Source organism: Lipotes vexillifer, unplaced genomic scaffold (genome assembly GCF_000442215.2).
Source record: "Lipotes vexillifer unplaced genomic scaffold, Lipotes_vexillifer_v1.1 scaffold34, whole genome shotgun sequence".
Classification (NCBI taxonomy): Eukaryota; Metazoa; Chordata; class Mammalia; order Artiodactyla; family Lipotidae; genus Lipotes; species Lipotes vexillifer.
This window is the reverse complement of record NW_006776832.1, coordinates 232,732-242,517: the sequence shown is the minus strand read 5'-3', so window position 1 is coordinate 242,517 and position 9,786 is coordinate 232,732.

The window sequence follows — 9,786 nt, the reverse complement described above, 5'->3', positions numbered from 1 at the left end:
GGAGGGGGGGTGTCCTTCAGAATCCTCATCCATGAAATAAGGAGATTGGACCAGATAATTTCTAAGGTCACTGAGCTCTAAAATTACTGTATATAGAGATGCTCAATAAATTCTTCTAAATGTTTCTTGCATGAATGAAATTCTGTGCTGCTTTTCTAAAAACTATGCTTCTGGCATATCCTCTTTTTTCCTTTATCACTATTGCTGTAGAAGACTCTTCAGGTAGGCATTTCTAGATTTACCTACCCACCTACCTACCTACCTTCCCTTACCTGCAGACAGACATTTGGAAGTTTCTTCACTGTTTTCCAAAATGTACCTATTTAATGAAAAAAATCTCATTAAAATAAGGCAACTTGTGGTGGGTGGGATTTAATGAAAGTGTAACCAGGCGATTTAGCCAATTGTGATGGCTCCCGCACCGCGTGAGAGCTTCTTGATGACTAGAAAGGTTCTCTATTGATAATCCTGGAGAGCCAGGGATGGCAGCTACAGCCTGTGAGCTAAAATGGGTTCTACATTTTTAAAAGCGTTGGAAAAAGACATGTGACAGCAATTATCTGGTCTATAAAGCCCAACAAACATGTTAACATCTGGCCCTATACAGAAAAAGACTTGCCCCAACCCTTTGAGACCAGACTTGCAGGAATCACAGTAGCAGAGTTGATAACTTACTTACTTACTGAAGTGTCAGGAGGAACTCGGTCATAGCTGACGTTGAACTAGAGAGAAGTGACTGGGCCTTTCTGCCACAGGGGTAAGAAAATCAAGCTTTGCCTAAGATTAACCCACAGAAATAGGCATCAAGGTTTTGAGTGTGGTGACTACCAGGTATTGACGGTAGGCCAGACCCTGCACCAAGCATTATCTATGTGCTATTTAGTTTCATTGCTACCACTGCCCTCCTGGCTCGACTGTTTACTAGTGGTGTGGCCTTGGGCAGGTTTCTTAACCTCTCTGTAGCTCCTTTTCTTCCTATTTAAAATGGGAATAGAAATAATGCCTCCCTCATGGAGTTGTAATGAGAAGTAAATGAATGAATTAATGGAAAGCACATAGAACAGTGCCCAGCACATAACAAGCTCTCAGCAGCTATAATTTTCATTCTTATCCCAGTTTTTCGCATGAAGAAATGAATGTTTAGAGAAAATAACTTGTTCACTGTCACAGTGGTAGGACGTGAACTTGACCATTCCTCTATATTACGCCCAGCTGCTAGGGTGGGCAGCAAATTTGACCAGGGATGGGTAGCTAGAGATGAGGTTTGCCTAGAGCCCAAAAAAGACACATTGTGATGTGGCAGGTGACTTCCCTGACCACCCGTCTGCAAGTGGTCATAGTGCAATAAGCTTTGTCTTCCTGCCACTGTGCAGTTCAGTAAGGCAATTCTGTGACCATGAGACTAAAATACTGATCAGATGTGTGGCTTCTATGTCATCTGCTGTGGATCTCATTGGAGCTAGTGTCTGTGGGCATTTAGTTGTCAGCCTAGTACCTGTTAACTTCTCCCGGACCATAGTTTGGAATTGATGGTCAAATAGTAGATTCCAAGTTGGTGAACATGTGGAGGTGTGCTAGGTGAGTGGTGTGCCTGGAGAGGGCATCGAAGCTCCGTGCCCATTCCCACATACCTTGCTCTATGTATCTCTTCCATCCGGCTGTTCCTGAGTTGGCAGGACTGGAGGTGATGCTGCCAAAATGGCAGTGCAGGATACCCAGCCTCCATTCTTCCACAAAGATCAACACTTAGCTGTCTATCCATGAACAAAACCAGCTCTGGGAGAGCTCTGGAGTCCACTTAAGAAACTTCAGTAATGCAGTTGAACGTAAAACCTGAGAATAACCATACAAAAAGGGGAAGACAGCTTCATTCTGCCTGCACCATCCCGTCCCCAAAGCCAGCAGTGCTCAGCACCAAGAGGGAGTGCCCAGCTAGAAAGGGGACCCTTCACTAGGAAAGGGGGAGTGGGGTGAGTGACCAGCTTCCCCTGCCTTTCGGGGCACCTCATGAAGGGCCCCCTTCAGTTTCACCCCACTCACTCAGAGATTGGCAAAGCTGAGACACACAGAAATGGGGGACAAGGAAGAAAAAGCAGGGGCTCCCAGAAGCAGGCACATAGTAGGAGCAGCTGTGGTTCCGAGACACCTGCTCCACAGACAAATCCAGCAGCTTTCACCACTGAAGAAACCAAGAGACAGCACAACCACCATGGACCCCCACAGGTATTTGCATTCACTGACATCAGCCACCTCAGTCCCTACCTATTTATTTTCTTCCCAGCCTGCCCCACTCTGGCCCCTGCTAGAGCTCAGGTACCACACGAGCAGCCAGCCCAGGCCTCTGTGTGAGTACAAGACACCAGCCTACAAGCCCCATCACCATGTGTGCACTTGGGGCTAGCCCCTCCAGCTGTGCACTTACACACTGCCAGCCTGACACCTGACACTGGCCTCCACTGTGGTGTGCACACCTAGGGGGAGACCGTGCAGCCACAGGAGAACATGCAGACAGCCAGGGACCCTTGCGGCTGCCAGCGTGCCCACAGTTGGCCCTGGTCCTTGCTGCCTGCCCTGGCACCCACCACTAGGTGTGTGTCTGCAACCCGCCCCGTGACTACATAGGCATCTGTAGCTGATCCCTGCAGCGGAGTGTGTACACACCATTGGCCCCGTCCACCGCACTGCCTGTCCTGGTCCTTGGACCAGGGGGTGCTGCTGAGGACCCCAAGCACCACTGCAGCCTTTGTGGACTCCCTGCAGCATTCATCAAGGACCGTTCAGTTGCTGATGCTATGGACCCCAGCAACCTGAGCCAAAGCGAGATCACGCCCCTCCCCCCCAACCCCCTGCTGCCACACAACCCCACACTTGGTACCCTGCACCACTAGACCTGGGGTCACAGCATGTTGTAGTGTGCTCCACCAACCCTTGCAGGTGTGAAAGTCTTCACTTACCAAAGTCAGTCCATAATGTCTGGAAGAGGTGACTGCTGCTTCAAATGCACAGACACCTGTGAAAGGCTATAGGGATCCTGAAGAAATCAGGGAAATATGTCTCCACCAAAGGAATACAGTAAGCTTCCAGGAACTGGCCCTAAAGAAATGGGAGATCCAGGAGACTGCCTGATAAACAATTTCAAATAATTGTCTAAAGATGCTCAGAGAGCTGCAAGAGAACAGAAAAACACTTTAATGATATCTGGAAAATAGCACAAGAACAAATAAGATGTACATCAAAGAGACAGAAAATCTGTCAAACAGTTTTGGAGCTGAAGAATACAATAATTGAATTGAAGAATTCAGGAGAGACCTCCACACATCAGACCTGAACAAGAAGAAGAAAATCAATGAGACAGATCAGTTGAAAGTAGCCAATCAGAGGAGCAAAGAGAAAAAAAAGAATGAAAAGGACTGAAGAACACCTGTAAGACTTAGGGGACACCATTAAAAGAAACACTGTACATATCATTGGAATTACAGAAGGAGAAGAGGTGGAGAAAGAGGTAGAAAAAGCTTATTTAAAGAAATAATGGCTGAGAATTTCTCTCTCAAACCTGGGAGAAATTTGGACTTCCAAGTTCATGAAACTAATAGGTTTATTTTCACTCTAAAATGATCTCCTCCGAGATACATAAAAAAAGGTCTAAAATCAAAACCAGAGAATTTTAGAGCAGCAAGAAAAAAATCTCGTACAAGGGAACCCCCATAAGGAAATCAGCAGATTTCCCAGTAGTGACCTTGCAGGCCAGGAGAGAATGGGATAATATATTCAAGTACTGAAAGAAAAAAAACCCTGCCAACCAAGAATACTTTACCCAGCAAAGTTGTCCTTCAGAAATGAAGGTGAGATAAAGACTCTCCCTAACAAAAATCGAGGGAGGTCACCAGCACTAGACCTTACTTATAAAAAAAAAATGCTGAAAGGAATTCTTCAAGCTGAAATGAAAGGATACCAGTTAGTAACATGAACACATAAAAATATACAACATACTGGTTAAGATAAGTATGTAGTCAGATTTAGAATACTCTAATACTGTAATATGGTAGTGTGTTAATTACTTAACTCCAGTATAAAGGTTAAAGGACAAAAGTATTAAAAAGCTATAGCTACAATAATTTGTTAATACATAATATAAAATATAAATTGTGACATCAAAAACATAAAAGAGGGAAAGTAAAAGGGTAGAGGTTTTGTATGCAATCAACATTAAATTATCAGCCTAAAATAGACTATTATAAGTTGTTTTATGTAAGCCTTATGGTAATAACAAAGCAAAAGCCTACAGTAGATTCATAAAAGATAAAGAGGGAACTAAAGCATAATCACTATGGAAATTCATCTCACAGAGGTAGGCAGAAAGAGAGGAAGAAAGTAACAAAGGAACTACAAAACAGCCAGAAAACAAAAAGGTGGCATTAGTAGGTCTTTACCTGTGAATACTTTCTTTAAATATAAATGTATTGAATTCTCAAAAGACAGAGAGTGGCTGGATGGATTAAAAAAACAAAACTCAACTATATGCTGCCTACAGGAGACTCACTTCAGCTTTAAGGACACAGACAAGCTCAAAATGAAGGTGTGGGAAAATATAATCACGCAAGTGAAAACCGCAAGAGAGCAGGGATAGCTGTACTTATATCCGACAAACTAGACTTTAAGCCAAAAATGGTAACAAGAGACAAAGAAGATCATATAATGACAAAGAGATCAATTTATCAAGAAGATTTAACAGTTTTAAATATATAGTCACCTAACATTGGAGCTCAATATATTAACAAAATATTAACAGATCTGAAAGGAGAAATAGATGACAATACAATAATAGTTAAGGACTTCAGTATCCCACTTTTAACAAAGGATAGGTCATCCACACAGAAAATCAATAAAGAGACATTGGACTTGAACCATACTTTAGGCCAAATCAGTTAAACAGATATATACAGAACATTCCATCCAACAGAAACAAAACACACATTCTTCTCAAATGCACATGGAACATTCTCCACAATAGGTCGTACATATAGGTCACAAAACAAGTCTTAGCAAATTTAAGATTGAAATCATACAAAGTATCTTTTCCAACCACAGTGGTATGAAACTAGAAATCAATAACAGGAAGAAAGCTGAAAATTTCACATACATGTGGAAATCAACACACTCCTGAACAAACAATGGGTCACAGAGGAAATCAAAAGGAAAATAAAAAAGCACCTTGAATCAAACAAAAATTAAAACACTTCATACCAAAACCTGTGGGATGCATCAAGAGCAGTTTTAAGAGAAGTTGATAGAAATAAATGTCTACATTAAGAAAAAAGAAAGATCTCAAACAACCTAATTTTACCCCTTAAGGAAGTAGAAAAAGAAGAAACTAAGCCCAAAGTTTGCAGAAGGAAGGGGATAATATAAATAAATGAAATAGAGACCAAAAAATTATAGAAAAGATCAATGAAATTAAGAGCTGGTTTTTGAAAGATAAAATTGACAAACTTTTAGCTAGATTAAGAAAAAAAAAAAAAGACAGAAGGGCTTCCCTGGTGGTGCAGTGGTTGAGAATCCACCTGCCAGTGCAGGGCACATGGGTTCAATCCCTGGTCTGGGAAGATCCCACATGCCGTGGGGGCAACTAAGCCTGTGAGCCACAACTACTGAGCCCGCGTGCCTAGATCCCATGCTTTGCAACAAGAGGAGCCACCACAATGCGAAGCCCGCGCACTGCAATGAAGAGTAGCCCCCACTCACCGCAACTAGAGAAAGCCCACATGCAGCAACAAAGACCCAACTCAGTCGAAAATAAATAAAATATTTATTAAAAAAAGGAAAAGAAGAGAAGACTCAAATAGATAACGTTTATAAATGAAAGAGGAGACATTGCAATGGATACCACAGAAATACAAAGGATCATAAGAGACTATTACGAACAATCACACACCTACAAATTAGATAACCGAGAAGAAACTGATAAATACGTAGAAACAGGACACTGTAAAACTCTCAGAGGAAAACACAGAACACTCTTTGACATAAATTGCACAAGATCTTTTTTGATCCACCTCCTAGAGCAATGAAAATAAAAACAAATAGGATCTAATTAAACTTAAAAGCTTTTGCACAGCAAAGTAAACCATAGAAAAAACAAAAAACACCTCAGAATGGGAGAAAGTATTTGGAAACAAAGCAACTGACAAGGGAATAATCTCCAAAATATACAAGCAGCTCATGAAGCTCACTATAAAAAAAACAATCAGTCAAAAAATGGGCAGAAGATCTAAACAGACATTTCTCCAAAGAAGACGTACAGATGTACATGAAAAGATGCTCATCACTAATTATCAGAGAAATGCAAATCAAAACTACAATGAGGTGTCACCTCACACCAGTCAGAATGGCCATCATCAAGAAATCTACAATCAATAAATGCTGGAGAGGGTGTGGAGAAAAGGGAACCCTCCTACACTGCTGGTGGGAATGTAAATTGGTACAGCCACTGTGGAGAACAGTGTGGAGATTCCTTAAAAAACTAAAAATACAACTACCATATGACCCAGCAATCTCACTCCTAGGCATATACCCAGAGAAAAACCATAATTCGAAAAGATAAATGCATCCCATTGTTCACTGCAGCACTATTTACAATAGCCAGGACATGGAAGCAACCTAAATGTCCACTGACAGAGGAATGGATAAAGAAGATGTGGTACATATATACAATGGGATATTACTCAGCCATAAAAAAGAACAAAATAATGCCATTTGCAGCAACATGGATGGACCTAGAGACTGTCATAGTGAGTGAAGTAAGTCAGACATAGAAAGACAAATATCATATGATATTGCTTATATGTGGAATCTAAAAAAAGGGTACAAATGAACTTATTTACAAAACAGAAGTAGAGTCACAGATGTAGAAAACAAACTTATGGTTATCAGGGGATAAGAGGGGGGGAGGGATAAATTGGGAGATTGGGATTGACATATACACGCTACTAGATATAAAATAGATAACTAATAAGAAGCTACTGTATAGCCGAGGGAACTCTACTCAATACTCAGTACTCTGTAATGACCTATATAGGAAAAAGATCTAAAAAAAGAATGGATATATGTATATGTATAACTGATTCACTTTGCTGTACACCTGAAACTAACGCACTATTGTAAATCAACTATACTCCAATAAAAAAAATTTTTAAATGAGATGTAGAAGTCAGAGGTATAAAAAAAAAATTAAGTGAATCATTTAGAGAAAATTTGGCCATAAGATGAGCAGATGATATATTTTATAAGAATAGCTTAAGTTCTTTAAAACGTATTGTTCTCATAACCATACTTAAAAAGTATGTTTTTGAAATCATGCTCACTGATACCCAATAAAGCTCAGGATGTGTGTGAAAAAAAACTAAAAAACTTCATGGGACTTACCTGGTGGTCCAATGGTTAAGACTTTGCCTTCGAATGCAGGGGCTGTGGGTCCGACCCCTGGTTGGGGAGCTAAGATCCCACATGCCTCGTGGCCAAAGAAAACCCAACAAACCATAAAACAGAAGGAACATTGTAACAAATTCAATAAAGACTTAAAAAAATGGTCCACATCAAAAAGAATCTTAAAACTTCAAATGTCCATCAATTAAAAAAACCCAAAACTTAGAAACATACAACCTACCAAGGCTGAATCATGAAAAAAATAGAAAACCCAAACTAGTAATGAGGAAGGAGATTGAATCAATAATCAAAAACCTCCCAATAAGAAAACCATAGACCAGATGGTTTCACCAGTGAATTCTACCAAACATTTAAAGAAGAATTAATGTCAATCCTTCTCAAACAGGGAACACTCCAAAACTCATTTTATGAGGGTAGCATGGGTTGGTACCAAAGCCAGATAAGGACACTATAAGGAAAGATAACTACAGACCAATATCCCTGGTGAATATAAATGCAAAACTTCTCAACACAATATTTGCAAACTGAATTCAATAGCACGTTAAAACAGTCATACACCACAGTCAAGCAGGATTTATTCCTGGAATGCAAGAATGATTCAATGTATGCAAATCAATAAATGTGATACATCTCATTAATAGAAGGAAAGATTAACTCATATGATCCTTTCAATAGATGCAAAAAAAGCATTTGACAAACGACAACATCCTTTCCTGATAAAAAACTCTCAACAAATTGGGAACAGAAGAAACATACCTCAACATAACATATGATAAGTCCACAGCTAACATTATACTCAATGTTCAAAAGTTGAAAGCTTTTCCTTTAAGATCAGGAACCGGTTAAGGGTGACCATTTTCACCCCTCCTATTCAACACAGTACTGGAAATCCTAACCAGAGAAATCAGGCAAGGAAAAAAAAGACATCTAAATTAGAAAGGAAGAAGTAAAACTGTCATTGTTTGCAGATGATATGATCTTATATATAAAAAATCCTAATGACTGCACCAAGAAAAGCTAAAACTAATCGACGAATTCAGTAATATTATAGGACACAAAATCAACATACAGGAATCAGTTGTGTTTCTATATACTAACAATGAAATATCTGAAAAAGAAAAAAAGAAAACAATCCCTTTAATAATGACATCAAAAACAATAAAATATTTAGGAATAAATTTAACCAAGGAGGTGAAAGATCTGTACACTGTAAACTACAAGACTTTGGCCAAAAAAAAAAAATTGAAGAAGACACAAAGAAATGGAAAGAGATCCTATGTTCATGAATCAGAAGAGTTAATATTGTTAAGGTATCCATACTACCCAAAGCCATCTATAGATTCAGTGTGATCCCTATCAAAATCCCAATGGCATTTTTCACAGAAATAGAACAAATAATTTTAAAATCTGTATGGAACCACAAAAGATCCCAAATAGCCAAGGCAATCGTGAGAAAAAAGTATAAATCGGAGGCATCACACTTCCTGTTTCAAACTGTACTACTACAGCTATAGTAATAACTATTTCAAACTGTACTACAAAGCTATAGCAATTAACATAGTATGGTAGTGGCATAAAAAAGAACAAATAGACCAATGGAACAGAATCAAGAGCCTAGCAATAAACCTTTGCATATATGGTTAACTGATATTTGACAGGAAGCCAAGAATACTCAATGGGGAAAGAATAGCCTCTTTAATAAATGATGTAAAAAAAATAAATACATGAATGAATGTATGATGTTGGTAAAACTGGACAGTCAAATGTAGAGTGAAATTGGACCCCTATCTTTACACTATTCACAAAAATTAACTCAAGATAAAGACTTAAACACAGGACCTGAAACTAAAACTCCTAGAAGAAAGCACAGGGAAAAGGCTTCCTGACATCGGTCTTTGCGATGATTTTTCAATTTAACACCAAAAGCTCTAGCAACAAAGACAAGACTTGATAAGTGGGATTATATCAAACTAAAATAGCTTTTGCACAACAAAAGAAACAACCAACAAATAAAAATGCAAACTATGGAATGGAAGAAAATATTTGCAAACCATATATCTGATAAGGAGTTAATATCCAAAATATGTAAATAACTCATACAACTCAATAGCAAAAATAACCAAACAATTTGATTTTAAAATAGGCAGGAGAACTCAATAAATACATTTTCAAATAAGACATACAAATGGCCAACAGGTACATGAAGAGGTACTTGGCATCACTAAACACCAGGGAAATGCAAATCAAAACCACAAGGAGATACTCATCTCACACCTGTTAGAATGGCTATTATCAAAAAGACAAAAGATACGTGTTGGTGAAGATGTGGAGAAAAGGGAACCC